Here is a 21855-nt window from a genome sequence, read left to right on the forward strand (position 1 = left end):
CTGCTCTTTTTCATCACATATTGTCCTCGTGATGATTAATCCAAGTGACACTTGGGGCACTTCAAACTCAGGAATATAGACACATGTAGAGCAGACACGATATACATAGTCTTTTTCTTGTTTGTTGGCTTTGTGTACTTGTTAATTTATGTTTCTGGAAATTTCTTCTCTTATTTGTAGTCAATGCTTGAGGGAGTCCTCAATTAGAACACAACTAAGTGTAATTATGTTGAAAGTTTATTTTTCATTTGGTCAGACTATAATAAATTTAGTTTAATCCTTTATCCAAGTGTGTGCAAACAAAGTTAGTGCCTGAAAGTATCTTCAGGACTGGGGTAAAGTGGTACAACACCGGCGACTCTTTGCAAAGGTGGAGCAAGCTACCAACTCTCCTATCTCAGTATCTCCCATAATGCAAAACACATCTCCTTGCAGATATGTATAATGTTATGCATTAAGAGAAGGGCCACTACCCAGACTAGTTTCGACCTTTATTGAGGTCTCTTCAGTGGGAGCCAGGCCCAAGTGGAGATACCAAGGCAGAGCATTAGCAAGGTCATCTCCTCCTATAGGAGCTGCCAAACGGTATGTCACCTTTTTATTAAATTATTCTGGATTTAGAGAAAGATGTTCAAAGTTTATTTTTCACTTGGTCAAACTATAATAAATTTAGTTTAATCCTTTATCCAAGTGTGCGCAAACAAAGTTTGCACCTGAAAGTATCTTCAGGACTGGGGTAAAGTGGTACAACACTGGGCGACTCCTTGCAAAGGTGGAGCAAGCTATCCAACACTCCTATCTCAGTATCTCCCATAATGCAAAACACATCTCCTTGCAGATATGTATAATGTTATGCATTAAGAGAAGGGTCATCTCCTCCTATAGGAGGAGATGACCTTGCTAATGATTCTGCCTTGGTATCTCCACTTGGGCCTGGCTCTCACTGAAGAGACCTCAATAAAGGTCGAAACTAGTCTGGGTAGTGTCCCTTCTCTTAATGCATAACATTATACATATCCGCAAGGAGATGTGTTTTGCATTATGGGAGATACTGAGATAGTGTTGGTATCTTGCTCCACCTTTGCAAGGAGTCGCCCGGTGTTGTACCACTTTACCCCAGTCCTGAAGATACTTTCAGGTGCAAACTTTGTTTGCACACACTTGGATAAAAGATTAATCTAAATTTATTAAGTGTAATTAAATAACTATAATGATCAGTTCTGTTACTGTTTTCTAGTTGCCCTCCCTAAAGCATCATGTTGGATGCTTAATGGATTTTTTACAACACTCAAAAAGAATTAAAATAGAATTTAATACTTCCTATATTTCGTCCTAGTCACTAGGACATCTACAGGGATTACAAAAACAATTAATGTAACATATACACAAATAACAAACAATACTAAGCCCAACCACGTGGGTGACACTAAAGTTCTATCTAGGTAGAGCGCCCTCTAAGGGCAGTAGTAGGTGGCCTGGAATGTAAGGTGGGAACTCTGGTGATGAGTGTTTCCCAAATCTTCGGAAGCTTAATGCAACCATATTTATTGAGATTTGGTTGGTTTTTGAGAGCTGCTGCTGCTTCTAAGAAAAGTCTCTCTTTCTTGAATTTGCTGTGGTGGAGCATGGTGGTTTTCTTCCATGATACCCTGTGGGTGGTGTCCAAAACATGGTCAGCCAAGCCTGAATGGCCATAGTTGTGTTTGAAGATGTAAGACTTGTGTTCCTCTAGACAGACGGATGCTGATCTGCCTGTCTGTCCAAAGTACGCCAGCTTACAGGAACAGGGTACTTTGTAAACTCCAGGCAGAGAGAGAGGAGGGAGCTGATCTTTCGTAGAACGGATAAGGGTAGCCAGTTTGCGGTGGGGCTTATATGCTGTGTGTAGGTTGTACTGTTTTAGTATCTTGGCTATTTTTTCGGATGTGCCACGGATGTAGGGTATGGGGATGGCATTTTTAAAATCTTGTTGACGAGAAGGACGGGGAATGGGGGAGGAGTTGATTATTTTTTTGATACTGTGATCGCTGTAGCCATTGGAGAGGAAAGTGCTGTGTATGTGGTTAAGCTCAGTAGTGAGGGCGGTTCCACTGGAACAAAGATTGTGGGCTCTCTTGGTAAGAGTTTTAATAATGCCATATTGTTGAGAGGGGTGGTGGTGGGAGAGTTTGTGAATGTATCTGCCTGTGTGTGTGGGTTTTCTGTATACGGTGAAGGTAAGTGTATCATTAGGCAGGAGTGTGACTAAGGTGTCTAGGAAGGGTGAACAATTGTTCTTTTCCTTTTCCAGTGAACTGGATTCTTGGATGTAGACTATTGAGATGACTGAGGAAGGAGTCTAACGTGTCTGGGCCATGAGGCCAAATAGAGAACACATCATCTACATATCTTAGCCAGATAGAAGGTTTGAGTGGGGCTGAGTCTATGGCTCGTTTTTCGAAATCTTCCATATAGAAATTGGTCAGAGAGAATCGACCAAATTTCAGGGTTAAGAACGGTGGAGAGCTTTGAATGTAAGGAGCCAATGGCGGCGTTCGTCACTGCGAGGGTAGTACGTGTAGATTCTCGCTGGCATTTCGGAAACTTCCGCACAGAGAGAATTCCAAAAAATAAACACATCAAAAAATATATTTCACAAGCAACCTTGTGAAAAACAAACCACAACCACAAATTCAACTGCTCTGGACAGTAATAAACCTCTCTTCCAAAAGGCTCAACGACGATGCCGTCAGCGCCGGTGCTTGATGTAATGGTGAACATCGAACGTGGAATCGGTCGCTTACCGTCGGAGATAGCTAACAACATCAGACTTGACGTAGCCAACATCCTCGCGCATTGTTCGCCGCCAAAAAGTAATTTATCATATGCCCAACGCACGGCTCTCCTGAAACTACGTAAAGAAAAAAGTATCGTCATCACCAGACCGGATAAGGGTAATGCCACAGTCGTTCTTAATACCAGTGAATATAATCGTAAAATGAACATTATCCTCCGCGATCGCGCTACCTACATCCCGCTAGAACACGACTCCACAAAAACATGTTAAGAAACTAAAAATTTTACTCAAAAAAGTATCTTCCTGGCCCCCTGATGTCACAAAAAAACTTAAACCTTTCCGCTCCCCCCCGCCCCGAATATACGGTTTACCAAAAATCCACAAACCCAATTCCCCACTCAGGCCTATAGTAGATGCCACCAATGCACCTTGCTATAGACTATCTAAACAGCTGGCCAACTCTCTGGCCAACTAAAAATTTTACTCAAAAAAGTATCTTCCTGGCCCCCTGATGTCACAAAAAAACTTAAACCTTTCCGCTCCCCCCCGCCCCGAATATACGGTTTACCAAAAATCCACAAACCCAATTCCCCACTCAGGCCTATAGTAGATGCCACCAATGCACCTTGCTATAGACTATCTAAACAGCTGGCCAACTCTCTGATCCCCCTCACCAGAAGGTCCCCTTCCTATATAAAAAACTCGACCCACTTTAAAGCCCTCACAGAAAATTTAACCTTGAGCAATACAGACATATTGGTAAGCTTTGATATCTCCTCTTTGTTTACCAATATTCCCTTAACTTACACTTTATCTCTCTTAGAAAACGTTTTCCCCTCTGACATCTTAGATCTCTTTTCCTTTGCCATCAACTCTGGGTATTTCTCTTGGAATAACAAAATCTACAAGCAGATAGAAGGAACTGCCATGGGTTCCCCCCTCTCACCCCCCCCCCCCTTGCCAATTTCTATATGGAAGATTTCGAAAAACGAGCCATAGACTCAGCCCCACTTAAACTATCTGTTCTATCTGGCTAAGATATGTAGATGATGTGTTCTCCATTTGGCCTCATGGCCCAGACACGTTAGACTCCTTCCTCGGTCATCTCAATAGCCTACATCCAAGAATCCAGTTCACTATGGAAAAGGAAAAGAACAATTGTTTACCCTTCCTAGACACCTTAGTCACACTCCTGCCTAATGATACACTTACCTTCACCGTATACAGAAAACCCACACACACAGGCAGATACATTCACAAACTCTCCCACCACCACCCCTCTCAACAATATGGCATTATTAAAACTCTTACCAAGAGAGCCCACAATCTTTGTTCCAGTGGAACCGCCCTCACTACTGAGCTTAACCACATACACAGCACTTTCCTCTCCAATGGCTACAGCGATCACAGTATCAAAAAAATAATCAACTCCTCCCCCATTCCCCGTCCTTCTCGTCAACAAGATTTTAAAAATGCCATCCCCATACCCTACATCCGTGGCACATCCGAAAAAATAGCCAAGATACTAAAACAGTACAACCTACACACAGCATATAAGCCCCACCGCAAACTGGCTACCCTTATCCGTTCTACGAAAGATCAGCTCCCTCCTCTCTCTCTGCCTGGAGTTTACAAAGTACCCTGTTCCTGTAAGCTGGCGTACTTTGGACAGACAGGCAGATCAGCATCCGTCTGTCTAGAGGAACACAAGTCTTACATCTTCAAACACAACTATGGCCATTCAGGCTTGGCTGACCATGTTTTGGACACCACCCACAGGGTATCATGGAAGAAAACCACCATGCTCCACCACAGCAAATTCAAGAAAGAGAGACTTTTCTTAGAAGCAGCAGCAGCTCTCAAAAACCAACCAAATCTCAATAAATATGGTTGCATTAAGCTTCCGAAGATTTGGGAAACACTCATCACCAGAGTTCCCACCTTACATTCCAGGCCACCTACTACTGCCCTTAGAGGGCGCTCTACCTAGATAGGACTTTAGTGTCACCCACGTGGTTGGGCTTAGTATTGTTTGTTATTTGTGTATATGTTACATTAATTGTTTTTGTAATCCCCGTAGATGTCCTAGTGACTAGGACGAAATATAGGAAGTATTAAATTCTATTTTAATTCTTTTTGAGTGTTGTAAAAAATCCATTAAGCCTCCAACATGATGTCCTCACAGCACTTAAGCCTCTACACATGTGTTCCCTAAAGCATGTTCCATTCCTTCAATTGTTGGGATGTGACAAGATTTCTCCAGACATATGCGTTTTTCATTTGAAAAACAGGTGAACCGGAGAGAAGAAGAGAAAAAAAAAAAAAAAGCAGCATAAGCTGACAAGTAGGGGAATGGCCGTAGACAATGATATAAAATAGAGTAATCATAATTGCATTCTCATGTGGTGATGACACTTAGTATCACAAGAACTGTACCCTGCTATTAAAATTGTCCTAACAAAACCAAACCAAAATTTTAACAGATATCCTAAAACACTAGATTCCATTAAATTTTGCAAAAGTGGAATTAATTATCATTTTAATCATTCTGTCACCAATAAAAACAATCCAATTACAGTAATAAAAAAAAGTTCACTAAACAGTCTTGAAAATAAAACGACAAAATAAATTGCTCAACAAGTCTCAAACTCAAGCTTAAAATCAGTACATCACACACACACAACTAAATATACAATGTACTTGCAGATTCTTATAACTGCTTACATACAATCAATTTTCACTATAGCAAATGCATAGATAGTGACCAATGGACTAGTTCGTTATAGTGGAGTCTACTATACTGAATTTCCTATGGTAGATTACCTCTAGTAGGTTGGAACTTTCTGAAAGTTTGTTATGATGGTCTCTATAACAGCGAGAGTTTGACTATGTGATACAGTCTCTGATATTATTTCAAGTTGAATTTTCAACTGTCAATGTTGATCTTTCAACATTGACAGTTGAAAGATCAACTATCATGAATGTAACAAATTCAGCATTCACAGATACCCATAAAATGGTGGACTTTTGTTAAAAAAAAGTACTAAAAGTTACAGAACTTTTAGTACTTTTTTTTCTAGCAAATGGTCTAACTGAAATGATAACTAAGATAGTTCAATATAGTTTGTTAGAATTCCAAATGATAGTTGCATAAAAATCAGAGCAGCCAGAGTTCAGGAAAATATTGTGCATGGAGACTGACAGAATGCATCTAATATGCTTATCCATTTTGCGAAGTTTATGAAACTAACCTTTAAAAAAAAAAAAAAATTATAATAATCATCTAATGTACTGTACTGTGGACATATAATTTTGTTTTGCTTAATTTTTTCACTACAAATGATTTGAATGATACAAAAATTAAAATGACTTACACTTTTTAAAAGATATCCTAAATGCCAAATTTCATTAAAATCTATTTAGTCAGTAAGGAATTATTACTCTCAGTTTGAAATGTTTTGTCAACAGAAATGATCTGAATAAGTTCAAAAACTGAATGAATATTTTCAAGCATACATCTCAATTTTATTCAATTATTCCAACCAACCAGCGCAGAGCAGAGTTACTGCAATGTGTAATGTTGAAATATTTTTTCATTCTAGCAAATGGTCTAACTGAAATGTTAGACCATTTGAATTCAATATAGTTGGTTAGAATTCCAAATGATAAATTTGTATAAAATCAGAGCAGCCAGAGTTCAGGAAAATATTGTGCATGGAGACTGACAGAATGTATCTAATATGCTTATCCATTTTGCAAAACTTCATTGTACACTATGTTTTTTGTATAAAACTGTCCATAGTGTAAACTGATGAAAATGAGTTGTAACACTTTAACTTATGGTTGAGGTAAGTAAAACAAACCAGCATGGCAGCAAGATTTGAAATATCCATTAGTGTACTGTTCAAAATGAAAAGCTTCCCATTGACTACACAATTCATTCACAGATCATCATTATGCAAAGCAATACAACTCTCATAAACAAATAGTTTTCCAAATAGAATACTGCATTCTCTCTACTTGTATATATTGTCCCAAATTATACTATGCACAGAAGCCATGAAAGCATTTTTGACCTGGAAGAAGTAGTATTGTGACACATCCTGCCATGTTTATGTGGAAGGCTCCATGAAATCAGTATAGGTAAACCAGTGTAGTGGAATAGTAAGTGCAGGTCATTATTTCAAAATTCTGTTCTATGCCAGTGCCCATTATTAGATATATAGAAGAGAGGTAGTTCAAAATACACTGCTTGTAAAGAGGTCAACGGATACCCCATGGGCAATGGTGCATCGTGCCACGTCATGAGTCATGTGCTTGTAGCCAGTATATATTGGAGGAATGTGATACTCCCAAGTCAGGACAATTCTGTCCAGGCAAAATAGCTGTGAGAAGAGAACTGACAGAATTTGAAAGAGGCACTGTGATAGGATGCCATGTTGTAGACCAATGTTTGGCAAATGGTTGACAAATTGGGCCATCCCAGATCAACAATCAGTGATACATATTGAGATGAAAGCACAAGAAGTCAACTGCAATTGTTACCCATAGTGGAAGACCCACCACACTCACTGAATGTGACTGTAGGGTTCTATGAAGGATAATATGTAAAAACTGCCATTCATCAATTCAACATGTCAATGTTGAATGCAGAGTTCCATGCATCGACTGGAACACAGTCTGCACAAAAACATTCAGAACCCAGACAAACAAAGTGGGTGTTGTCCATAGTAGGACTGCAATATGCAAGTCCCACATTACCTGAACCAACATGCAATGTCATCTTCAGTGGTGGAAAAAGCATGTACAGTGGAATGGATTTCAAAGCTTGGAAAAGCTGAGCTATGAAGTGACAAATCATGCTACACCTTCTACCAAGCAGATGGACAGGTGTGGCAGATGCCTGGTGAATGCATCTTATCAGAGTGCATAACCCCCAACTATCAAATTCAGAGGTGACAGTGTGATGGTATGGTCTTATTTTTCCTGGTTTGCGACAAACATTGAACTCCAAGAAAGGACCATTGTCTCTTTCAATAAGATAATGCAGCATGTCATAAAGCTGCTACTGTAACTGTGTGGTTTGTCGACATGAACGACACCACACTTGACTGGTCTCCACAGAGAAGTGACCCCCAACTCTATTGAATGTGTGGGATGAACCGGAGAGTCGGGTGAGGTCAAGGGACATCCACCCCACAATAGTCCAGGACCTCGTAACACGTCTACATGAAGAATGGACCAAAATTCCCATTGAACGCTAACATACGCTTGTGGAAAGTATGCCCAATAGGACTGCCGTAGTAGTTATGGTAGTGAAAAATCTTACATCTTATTAGGGTAGGTATCATGGCTGTTTGTTCCTCACACTATTGTGCCTGTTACCTTCTTTCCAAGCAGTGTATAGCTGCTAAATCAATTATTAAGCTCTTCTCTTTGTTATGCTTTTTATAACAGTAAATAATGACCTGCACTTATTGCACTACACTCTACATTTCAATATTCAGTGCTAATTATCAGATATATGTAAAATAGGTAGTTCAAAATACAGATGCTAAATAAGTCATTAAGCTATTTTCTTTGTTATGCGTTTCATAAGGAATTCGAAAGGAATGTTTTTTTTTTTATTTTGTTGGTAGGAAAACAGCTTGAAAATAAGTGTCTTCATAGGTGTCTTTGTTAGGTATTAAAAAATCTGAAGATCTTCGTTACAAAATTATAATTTTCAATTTGATTGTGGCGCTTTTACGCTTCAGCATAAAAGCGCCGCAATCAAATATTAACTGTATAGAAGATGCATATTAATTTAGAAACTTGAGAGAAAATATGTCTAGTTTCAAACATCTTTTGAGCACCCATCAGCTTCAAGTTTAGTGTAATTTCAATTCCAAGTGGAATGTTACCAAAAAATCTATATTAATTTCTCTTTAGGAGAGAGTTATCCTGAAAATTAATATTTATCTTATATTCATTATTATAAAATTAAAATTGTATAATGCGCTAAAATAATTCTTAAGATATTTTACACACACACACACACATATTTGAGTGTGTGTGTGTGTGGGGGGGGGGAGATGCTTTACATTTCCAGCATAATTAAGCAACTGATTTGATTATTCCTAAACAGTTTCTATAGTCATTATCAGTTCTGAAAATTCTACTGTTACAAATGCAAAAATATTAGCTTTATTTGATTTCTTTCTTTCTTAATTTGTGTTTTACTTCATTAAATTATTGCAACAGCTTGATTGATTTTTTACTCCTGGAAAAAACTACTAATATGAAAGAGATATCCAAACTGATTTACATTTATACTTTCGACTTCACAGCTAAAGAAACTTCAGTAGTAAATGCAATTGGGGGTGGGAGGGGTGTGTGTGTCTAATGCTGAATGCAGATTTTCTTGACATAATGACATAAGTAGTTTATGTGACAAATACTAGAAGGGAACAACAACAAAATACACTGATATGTTTCTATCACAACTAATTTTTTTTTTTATTATTATTGCAAAAGACCTTAAATTTTAAATTAATAAATAAAAATTACATAAGAAGCTGTTTATAGAAAACAGTACATGAATATCATTAGTGATAACAAATGGTGTTAGACAGATACTGCTCATTTACATTAATTCTGTACATAGATGTACATGCATATACACTATGCTAAAAATTAGACACCCGAATGTTTCACAATTGTTACTTTACAGCAATCTCAATATACTATTCACTGACTGCAAGTCTTATAAATACCTATTCAATCCTTATGTCCTACTCAGGTCAAATTGTACTGGTTTTTCAACCAACCTTCATATGTACATGAAGGGTAGTTAAAAATTATCAATTTTCACACAAGATGCACCAAATCTCATCATATTCACACACATTCCCTGTATGCAATCATTTTTTCAATCTCTTGTGTGATCACTACAGTTACTTTTCAATTACTCAACTTTATGCATTTACTCTCGATTCACTGATTCTGTATCCTTTCACTTCCAGAATAGTGGTTTCTTCAAGCGTCTAGCACCAAATTCAAAAAAGATGCAACTCATCATTGCAGTTACAGATTCTTTTATATCTCATCAAAATCAGTCCAGATGTTCATGTACACCCTCTGTCCAAAAAGAAACCAAACTTTTGATAGAAAATAAAACACAGGCCAGTTATAATTATTCAAATCATTTATTTCAATCAATATACTCTCCCTCAGCTTCAATACAGCATTTGGCACAGTCAATTAATTCGTTAAATGAGTTTTTTATATTGGTTTTTTTTTGGGATGCTATTGAGGGTTGTGGTTACTGCTGCTTGAACATTTTCAATGGTGTTGTATCACTTTCCTTTCATCGGCAAACGAAGTCAGGGGAAGAGAAAGAAGTCACAGGGTACTAAATCAGGTGAATATGGCAAGTGATCAAATACACAAACTTGGTTTTTGCTCAAAAACTATCTCAGAATGTTCAAATGATGAGATGGTGCATTATCATGCAAAAGTGACCAGCTGCCTGTATCATGATATTCATGCCATACACGACGAATTCTCACTATCAATTGCTTTAAAACTTCAAGATAAAACTCACCACTGACTGTTTGGCCAGGCAGAACGAATTCTTTGTGAATAATGAATGCCCTTGGAATCATAGAAACAAACCAGCATTGCCTTTACTTTTGACTTCTCTAAACAACTTTTTTTTTTTTTTCAGATTACCCTCTTCTGGTGGTCTCCACTCAGCACTCTGGTGCTTTGTTTCAGGCTCATACTCAAAACACTATGTTTCATCATCAGTAACGATCGTTTCAAGGAAGTTTGAGTCCTTAAGAGTGGTTTTAATGAGGTCCTTGCAGTATTCAATTCGATACATTTTTTGGTCATCGGTCAACTTGTGGGGAACAACAAATCGCGAATTCAATTTACAAAGGCCCCAAACTCTCGGTCAAAATGTTGTGCACAGTTGATTTTGGAACCTCCGATTCATCTTCAATCAATCTCACAGATGATTTTTGGTTTTCTTTGATGAAATCACGCGCTTTTTGGATGTTAACTTTGTTCAGTCCAGTTTTTGGATGGCCCAGCTTTTCGTTGTCCTCAAGCGTCTCATGACCACTTTGAAATCGCTTAAACTACTCGTAAACTTGAGTATGGAAAAAGCATTTATCATCTGAAGCATTTGATGAGTTTCGGTAAAACATTTACCAAGTTTAACACAAAAATCAATCGTAGCTCTCCGTTTGAAACTCATTTTCCAACCATTCGTCAAAACACACTATCACTCTTGGCACTATAACTCGGCTTTTAATAAAACAAATGTCATAAACAGTTGACACAACACTAATGATGATTGCCCTTTTTGACAACATAAAGATACAACAGGTGGCACCACTAGATTCTTCTATTTTCGAAAAGTTCGTTTTCTTTTTGGACATAGGGTGTGCTACATACCATTTCTTCCATATACAACTTGAACACTGTCATTTATAATTGCCACTTTCTTTCTCAGCTTGCTCATATTATAGCCACAGGCTTGCAATTTTGATTTGCTTCTACATTTTTTTTATTTACATTATCACAGCACTTTGCTTGATCTACTGTTATTCATATGCCAATCTCTGTCAAGAAAGGTGGGAAATCTAGCACATTTAGTAATAAGAGTTGGGCTCAGAGACAAAACATGGAACTTTTGTCTCCCATAAACAGGAGAGCAGTCTCAATTTTTGCTATGAAATTCATCTGTCATCTCTTAGTACATTCAAAGCATCCATTGAATAAATGATTGCAGATAAATGATAATGGAGATGGTTTGGAGAAAAAAGGAAGATATTCCATTGTTTATGATGATGCAAACTGGAGAGTTATTAGAAATGTGACTTGATGATGCAAACTGGAGAGTTATTAGAAATGTGACTTGAACTGGATAGATAAATTGTAGTTGGGGGAGGGGTCTGGAAGACATGAAAAACATGATTGCAAAGTCTATAGCAAATCACTGAGTGAATGAATTTCATCACCTAGTGTTAGATCAGTGTCCCATGCATTAAAGGCCTGAATTGGCTTGAAAACATCCATATCTGGTTCCTAGAACAGGGTTTTCTGAGTAGGTGAAAGTAAATAAGAATAAAAAAAAATAATAAAAAGGGAAAATCCTTAGTCTGCCCCCAGTATTAATGTTCTATGAAAACCTTTTTTGAGCAAGAATCATAAAAAAAATGTCATGTTGTGGGCAAGAGCATAAAAAGAAAGAGGAATCTCTTGATGTATTTCTTAAACAGCTGAATGTTTAAACCTTTGAGAAAGACATAGTGCAGGGATACAATTCCAAAGAACAGAGATAGACAGAATGAAAGAGGAGGAAGAGAAGTTAAGTAGGTTGTTTGAAGCTACACAGTAAATGGATGTTGACCAGTAGCTGTCAGTTCTTAATGGAAGAAACTGAAGAAATGATAGTGGCCAGTTCAGCAAAACATTGCTCATGAAAATACCTACAGAAGAGGCAGAAACAGTAAGTCTATAAAATATGCTGTTTCTACCTTATGTCAATGGAATGAATCTACGGGAGAGAGGTTATCAATTAATCAGACTACTCTCTCTTGGACAACAAGCATTTTCTGAAGAAGGTTTAGATACATCACCTCAAACATATGTGCAGTACTTCAAGGTTAGGGATAGGGTTAAGATTTATACAGTGTCAGCAGTTGTACAGGTAGAAGGTAGTGTCTTGAGTGGAAAAGTATACTTGGTTTTTTGGAGGCTAAAGGAAGAAGCGTGATTACATTTTGAGAAGTGGGTGTCATCAAGAGTAAGAGGAAATGAAGTGAGATCTTTCTTACAAGAAAGAAGACAGGACTATATTTTGGTTCTCTCCAAAACAGTTCCTCTTCCTGATGGTTAAATGGGTGCTGAGTGATGACTTATATCCAGAATAACTTAAACAGGTGCACAGTGCAATGATGATACAGACAAAGGATTACATTGCTGCAGACTGATTAAAATTTGGCACAGATCCAGAATGTGGTAGCCTAAATACCAATTCTATCAACATTTTAGACATTTTGTTTTTACATTAATTAGGTAATGCAAATTATGTATTCTATTTTAGATATATCAAGAAGAATAAAATTTCTCCCTTTTCAAGTGTTTTGTTTTTAATTTATTGCTAAGTGCTCCATTTTTTAAAAATGATAGAAACTTAATCAGCAAAAGTTAAACACTTTTACTAATTAAGTAAAATAAAAATTTTACTTAATTAGTAAATTTTTGGTAAATAGGGGATTTCCCTCTTAAAAAGCTGGGTTTTAAATCCTACAGATCAAAAATTGACCAGAATTTTGTTATTTCAGACACACTATATGCACATTAGGATTTACAGTCATGAGATGGTGGCATTATCTTCCATAATCTATCACCTGAAAGTGCTGATTTATTGAGAATTTAAGCTCACTATAAGTTACGGCTTCGGAAGGGAGTAGGGGATGGTTTTAAAAATATATCATGTAGTAGTGATATTAAACATGATATCAAAATTGGAGATGTTAATGTCAGCTCTTTGCTTTATGTGGATGATGTTATACTTCTAAATAAATCCGCTATAAGTCTGCAAGATTCTCTGACTAAATTGAATAGCTGTTGTAATAGATATGGTATGAAGGTCAGCAATAAAAAGACAAAGACAATGAAAATAGGCAGAATCATTGAAAATGTCAACTGTGTTGTGAATGGAGAACCTGTGGAACAAGTGAAACATTTCAGCTACTTAGGCACGATTTTTAGTGAAGATGGTAAATTAAATATCGAAATAGACAACAGAATCAGCAAAGCTGGTATGGTAGGAAGACAATTGAATAAATTCATATGGAATAAGAGAGAAATTAGTCGGAACACTAAATTAGCTGTATACAAGACAGTGTTCAAACCAGTTTTAACTTATGGATCTGAGAGCTGGGTCAGAAGTAAAACACTTGACCAAAGACTAGAGACCGCAGATATGAGAGTCCTGAGAAAGATTATAGGCATGAACAGATGGCATCAATGGCAATATCATATTAAAAACGAGGATATTAGGAAAGAACTTGACATTGCCAACATCCAGGAATGTGTTAGCAGAGCTAATCTCAGGTGGTATGGTCACTTAAATAGAATGGGCGAAGAAAGATTAGCAAAACAAGTGTTCTCTGCCAGGTTGGCAGGAAAACGACCCAGAGGAAGACCAAGATATAGGTGGATTGATACGGTACAAAGTGCCTTAGATGATAGAAATATAAGATCTGATAATGTTGGAGTCTTGACAAGTAACAGACTGACTTGGAGGAAAATTGTAGATAGGAAGTTAGTGATGATGTAATTTTTTTCATGTAGTACTATCATATCCTGTACACCCCTTGAGGGTACATGGCAGGAATTTGATGATGATATCTGTGGGTAACTAGTGACCTTCAAAAAAAAAAAACGTTCTAATACACTGGTGCTAAAACCTAAGGACAAACACTATTCCTGAATTCACAGGGCTTACTTCAGGTGCATCTGCATGGTAAATTTGTTTAACGGACAATTTCGAGTAGAAACTGGGTACACATTCAAATTGTGTACAAAGGGGTCACATGGTAGCACTCAACAGAATAAAAGGCAAAAGGCTGCACTAAGCAAGTTATGCTTGAAGGAAGCTCTTTATGGGAAGGAATAAAGTTGAAAACTTAGATTTCTTGTAATGTCTCAAGGGTATCACCTAGATCAGGGTTTCTCAACCTTTATTTAATTCAAGATATTAGATGTACCAGTAAGGCAGTGGCTCACATACCACCAGTGGTACGTGTACCATAGGTTGAGAATCCCTGACCCAGATGATTTTCACACAGGGAAGAATTATTGGAAAGCTTGAAAAAGGCCACAGAATTAGCGATATTGCCAGATAGTTTGGAATTTAACACAGCATTGTATCCAAGCTCTGAACAGCATTTCAAAACTAATGGAATGTACTCCAGACATTTGCTAAGAGGTTGCCATCACTCTACCACAAGAATGAAAACAGATTTTTGGTTATAACAGCAAAACATAACTGATGAATCACAGCAGCTCAGCTTTAAGTCAGATCCATTCAAGCACAGGTAGATATCTCGACAAACTATGGCAAGACATCTGTGACAAATAGGCCTGTACACCTAAAGGCCTGTAGTCTGCACCCTTTATCTATAGCTCACCATAGAGCATGTTTTCAGTGATGTTGTATCCATAAAAACTGGACAAGACACCAATGGGCTAATACACTCTTTACAGATGAGAGTCATTTTAGTCTCTCCTCTAATTCTAGACAGCACATGATCTGGTGTGAAAGTGGTACTGCTTATCATCATGAGAATGTTCTTGAAAGGGATAAATATGGTGGTCATGGTGTAGAGAGGCATTATGCTTAATGGATGCACCGAGCTACAAGTGCTGGAAAAAGGGGACTATGACTGGGGAACGATATTGCAATGAAGTTCTTTAATGTGATGCTCGATTGTTCCATGGTGCTGTAGGCAAAGAATTCATTTTTATGGATGACAATGCCACACACCACATCGTACACGAGCAGTGGAGATACTTTTGGACATCAAGGATATTAATCAAATGAAGTGGCCAGCATGCTCCCAGGATCTCAATCCCATAGAGAATAAGGAGACATACTATTGCTCGAAATTCCCCTTCAGAAAAAAAACAAGCCCTTATCCTTGCTCTGAAGGAGGAGTGAGCCAGTTCACCTCAAGAACTCCTGAATCACTTGGTGCTAAGCATTCAACATTGCAAGAGCTGTATCACAGTTCAGGATACACATATTCCATACTGAAATAGCTCTCCACATAGTTTTCTGTAAGCATTGTACATTAAATCCTTATCTACATTAGGAAATATACAACTTTTGCCAAAAACGTGTAATGCAATGTAAATTGTATAAAATTTATAATACATTTTCTGTGTAATATAATTATTAGTATGCTGGCAATAAATTTATGTCTACATTTGGCTGTAGTCATGAAAATTTTTTCGTATACAGGTAAAAAACGTAGTTCATCCTTAACTTTTAGATACCAGTACATTTTAATAAAATGTATTGAGAGAATTAATAAACATGAATGACGATAAAAAAAGTGTTTGCTGTTATCCATCCATATCAATACAGATGAATGCAGACCTCAAAGTTATTTAAGGTATATGTATGTGTATTCTTGTGTCATTCGAATAATTTCAGTGTGCAGCATTTAGCTGGAAATCTGTTTCTAAAGAAGTTCAAGTGGAAGTTTTAAAAATACATGTAGCAGATATCTGTGGGTATATAGACTTTATTCTTGAAAACTGAGAATTCTTTTCAAAGTCTAATATTAGTATTTCTATTTGTTTAACCAGTAGATATTAAAGACAGAACATTTAATGGGTTTGCTGCTTGGTGTTTAATGGAGAATTTACTGAGAAGTGGGTTGTGTTCCCTAATGGATTTTTATTTATTTATTTTTGATGCAGATGTGTTAGAAGGGAAAAGAGAATCAAAAAACAATTACAGTAATAAAAAACAAATAGGAAATGAGTAATTTATTGCATATTAAACCACTGGATGTTGTTTGCTATGGACTTGAAAACAACAGTGAAGTGAGAATTAAAAAAACAACTTAAGGAGGAAGCAAAACATCAAATGGTGGACACTGGAGAAAGAGGAATATAAATCAGCTTCTGAAGATAATTTGCTTCATCAAATAATAATGAATGAATTAAAAATGATCAAAGCATGGTGAAAGGAAAATGCAAAGCAGTGGAACTAGTAAAGAAAGTTCAAGAGAGATTTTGAGAATGACTGGGAAAACCCAAAGAAACTTTGTGGTAGAATGACAAAGAACATTAGAAAATGTAGAAAATAAAGCAAAAAGAAAAACCAGGAAAACACAAACAGAATCCAAATATGAAGAGGAGAATGAGAAGCATCCAAATTAGCCAGGAAAGCTCATTTGTATTTTCTCACTGGCAATATATTTTTAAGGCACCTGAAGAAGTGCCTTAAAAATATATTGAAATATATTGCGAACAGGAAAAACATAAAGCAACGAAGGACTTATACGTCATCAATATCAGACACACATACACAAAAAATTAACATGATGCAGTATTAATCAACAACCAGGTTATAATCATTTTTACAGCCTGATAAGAAAACATGGGCAACTAGATGTAGAAATGACCATGAGAATAACTATACTCTTTTTCAGAATATCTTAGAAAGCAGAATAAGCTACATTTCTGGCTTTTCTTACCATTCATACTATAGGCTTACGCTGCATAAAATAGTTCGTTAAATTTTTTATGTTATCATATTGTGTGGTACTTTGTATATAATTATTTTACTACTTCCTTACTTACCAATGCTAGAATTATATGGTTCATACCATTAAATTGTTACAGGGAGCTTATTTTTGGAAAATGCAATTATCTATCACATAGTCTCCAACAACTTTACCCTAAACACAGAGGAGATGACTGGTGGTGTTGGCTCTTGTATTCCCACTTGCAGTAGTTCTAAAATTAGTAATGCATCCTAAAGGCAAACCTCTGAGAAGCACATCATACTAAATGTTTACGCTGGTTTACGGACAAGAAATCCTGATGAAACAGTAGGCAATTACCGTAAAACACACAGCAAAACTGACAGATGTAAGCAAGATGGCAGTATACCGCATGAAGAAGGAACTGACCAATGGGACAACTGCGTACACAGGGGAAGAAAAGGCCTAGTGCCGTAGGACTACGCGCACACACACACTCAGTGAAATATGATGACTTTATGCTGTCAGCAATTCATCAGAAAGTGCATGATTTCTTCTGAAAGAACAAAATTCTTATGATATATAAGGTAATGACTGCTGTAAATAATTGATGAAGATCTCTCTCACTTCATTAACAACAAAAACTTACCAGTTGTTAAGGACCTTTGTTTATGCCACAAAAAGGAATCATTGGCATTACTTGAAAGAAAAGATATAATTTTATGGCATCACCAGTATTTGTGTTCTAGCAAGAAATATCGTCATGGGGGACAAAAAATTTATTATACTAACGAAACCTTGGTGAATGCCAGTCACACCTGTGCTAAAGTTCTCCAGGACATGACAGTAAAAAGTGCTCATCAAACATTTTTGATGGCTTAATGACAGGCGTGAAAGGGGTGGGGGTCTCATATAATCATAATGAACGCTGGAAGCAAAACGAGCACAGAAATCCCAAGGCAATTATCAAAAGGAAATGAATGGAAAGCACTATGAACATCGGTTTACGAACATGTTTTTGACAATCACTGAGTCTAACAGTGTTATTGTAATGGACAATGCACCTTATTCTGTCCAACTGGAAAATGTGCCATCTCAGGCTACACGCAAAAAGGACATTAGAAGTGGTGAAGGAAAAAGGAATCAGTTTACTTCTGATAGGGTAAAAACAGAACTATTGAACTCTGTGGCAAATGTCAAGAGTCAGTTTCAAAAATATTGCATTGAAAGTATTGGCGAACAGAAAGGACATACAGTTATTCATCATCCACCATACCATTGTGAACTAAATCCCACAGAACTCATCTGGGCAAAAATTAAGGAGCATATTATTGCAGCTAAAAATACACCTTTCAAAATTTGTATTTTGAAACTTTCAGATGTTGAAAGACTGGTCATGGAAGGATTTCAAAAAACTCCCGAGTGCACATGAAAAGTTGCATAACCCATGTTACTGAAGAAGAAAAATTCTGGGCCCTTGATAGAACGATAGATGAGGTGGTGGAAAACGTGTGTTTCATGGTACACGACAGCTCTGAATCTTCATTTAGTGAAGATGCACAATCTGATGATATACTACCACCCACAGCCTGAGTGGTGTTGAGGAGCTTCCTCATTAAATTAATGAAGGGATAAGAGTGTTTATGTATATATTATTGTAATAAAATATGTCGTGTTCAGAAATGTGCGTTGTGACGAGTGAAGTTCACTTCATAACATAAACAATCACTGCTTATCTTAAGTCAGTTTATAATAAACTGTATGACATCTACTTTGTTACAGCCTATAAGTTAATTCCAGAAAATCCAAAGGCACACAATCATATAGAGTCATCTTGGCTGTGCAATTTCATATTAGCAATCATAATGTAATGTTATATGTAGAATGGTGTGATTTGGACATCGACGGGCTTTTAGGGGATTTTCTACACATGTGCTTAGTTACGAATGCGACGAGCTTCACTGCTGCCATAGTAACAGCGAACTAATATCCCACTTATCCCACTACCTTCAGAAGCAGTACGGCCTGTAGTATATTTCTTTACTTCCAAGATAACCCTGAACAGTAGTCCCCCCCCCTTATCTGTGAAGGGTGGGGGGGATATGTTCCAACACCCTCAGTGGATACCTGAAACCAGATAGTACCAAACCCTATATATATACTATGTTTTTTTCCTATACATACATACCTATGATAAAGTTTAATTTATAAATCAGACACAGTAAGAGTAATAAAGTAGAACAATTATAACAATATACTGTAATAAAAGTTATGTGAATATGAATGGAATCTTAGCAACCTCAAGCATACGATTTTTTTTCACCTAAGGAAGCTTTACAACTTCTCTTCAGCATATCCAAATTGCCAGCATAACTACTCTTGCACTTTGGGGCTATTATTAAGTAAAATAAGGGTTACTTGAACACTGAAGAAAGGGATGATTCACATCCTGGACTGGATGGAGCACAATTTGAACTAATGAATTGTTTATTTCTGGAATTTTCCATTTAATATTTCTGGACCAGGGTCAAATGCAGGCAACTGAAACCATGGAAAGCGAACCTGCGGATAAGGGGGAGAATATGGTACAAGATGCTTTAAAAATATGCAGGAAAAAAGATGGTAAGATAGAGCCTTGTGGAAAATATCAGGTGCAAAAGTGTTCAAAATCTTTGAAATCAACTGAATAAGATACAAACAGGACATGATTCTGGATGAATGGAGGAGTAGTATGTTAACAATCATTTATAAGAAAAAGTATAAGGTGCAACAAGACTGAGGCATAAAACTGATTTTGCATCATGAAAATACAGGAAACAGAAAGGTAAAGACAGCAGGACAGTTTGGATTGCACCAGAATGAAGCTTTTAATATTTGCCTTGAAATCACTTGTGAAGGAATACAGAGATGGAAAACACTGTATATGATATTTATCACATACGATGATGATAAATGGAGAAAGCACATGAGACTGTCCAAGTAGGAAACATGGCATGACTGCAAAAGAATAATGATACTAGAAAAATGTGCAGTTGATGAAAAAAAATTCTTTTATAAACATGGTATCAGTTACTGAATGGGAAAAATACAAGTAATGTGCAGGAAGCATTGAAAAGGTGCTTAAATGAGGCAAATAAAGTGGGATTAAAATGGATGTACAACCTTATTAAGTAAGAGATCCGTAAGAAGAAGATGATCTAGAAGAAATATCATGAGAATAAGAGTGAGAGGAGTTATGAAATACAGAGAGGAGAAGTAGTCAGAGGAGTCATGAAAAGCACAGGCCATAAAAGTTATGAGTGTTGTACAGAAAGCTATGTTCAGCTGAACTGGATAGGCCCTTGGCATGTTTGATTAAATCTCAGCTCAGGAAAAATACCACAGGAATGGAAAGAATGTATGATGGTTCCATTATACAAGGGCAGTGCAAAAACCAGTGTGTCTAACTACCAACCTATCAGTATCTCTAGCGTGGTGGTGGTGAAGGTTTTAGAGAAGTTAGTAACTCATATACAACAGTGGATTGACAGACAAATTATACTTCACAAGAAAGGGATGCCATATTTTAGTAATTTGCTCTTATGCTATAATAATGTTACCTTCCAGTTAGATAAAAGGAATGGATACACTATGATATTGTTGGACTTTACTAAGGCATTTGACAGAATAGCTCATGAAAGACTGTTGCATAAACTGGAAAATATGGAATTGGAATATAAACTAGACTTGGTGACGTGGCTGGTTGAACGACAAGTATCAGAAGTGGTATATGGTGGGTGTGGATCTATTAGATTTAAGGCGATCAGCAGTGTACCTGAGGAATCAGTTCTTGGCCCATAGTTGTTCAATTGTTTGCTCATGATGGAATAATAGGCAGGGCAATCAGGGATGCTAATGATATCTAGCACTTACTTTTTATTTGGTATTATCCTTTTATTTGATATAATTATGAATGTGATAATAGCAGGAATGATGGTAGCAGTAGTGGACAGTACAGCTGCAAACAGTACAAAAAATTTTAAATATTTAAATTTAAGAATTTAATTTAGACAAAAAATATAAACACTGGAAAAAAATGATTAAATTAGAGATGGCCAAAGAAAAATAGAGCTACAGTTAATTGTATGAATGCATTCATTACAACAAACTATAAAATACAGTTCTAGCCAAATTCTCATAGGCACTGATGCCCAAGCTAAATGAAATTCAGCATAACCAACTACTACTTTGGTCTCTACAGGTATGAGCTACTATAATGAGAGTCAACTGTCAAGAAAGTACATGTGCCATTAACTAATAGCAACTATATTTAGGAACACATGATAAAGAGAGAAAAGAGATTTAAATACTCAGGCTCAATGTTTTAAGATGGCAGAGATATAAAAATGGAACTGGAGGAAACTATATGGAAGATAACAGATAGGTTATGATATGCTATGTTTAAATACAATATGTCATCCATATTATATGGATAACTTGAGAAGAATGGAATGACACATATCTAAAACAAAGCAATATGTATAATTATAACTTAAGTTAAGGAAGTGCAATAGAAATCAAGTATTCTGACTTGGCTGTCCTCTGGGTCGCATCTCATAAGCAGTAAGTGGAACAGTCTTTTAGTAGTTTTTTTTTTTTTTTTTTTTTAACGTGTCTCCCTCACAAAAGGTTTGTAAACCTATAGTACATATACTATGAGTGGGCAAAGATTTTTTTTTCTATTTTTATCATCATCATCTTCCTTATACCCTCTTTTACCTTGCGGTGTCGAGGGTCCATTGATCATCGGACCTCACT

General features: G+C 36.7%; 1 protein-coding gene across 1 annotated transcript in view; it reads right to left on the reverse strand.

Annotated features, from left to right (window-relative positions):
• LOC150105630 (uncharacterized) overlaps positions 1-21855 on the reverse strand; it is a 169545-nt gene that overhangs the window by 50111 nt on the left and 97579 nt on the right. The gene's annotated exons all lie outside the window — the stretch shown is intronic.

The sequence above is a fragment of the Typopeltis vanoorti genome, chromosome 6, assembly GCF_054136105.1.
Source record: "Typopeltis vanoorti isolate ZY-2024b chromosome 6, IOZ_Tvanoo_1.0, whole genome shotgun sequence".
Classification (NCBI taxonomy): domain Eukaryota; kingdom Metazoa; phylum Arthropoda; class Arachnida; order Uropygi; family Thelyphonidae; genus Typopeltis; species Typopeltis vanoorti.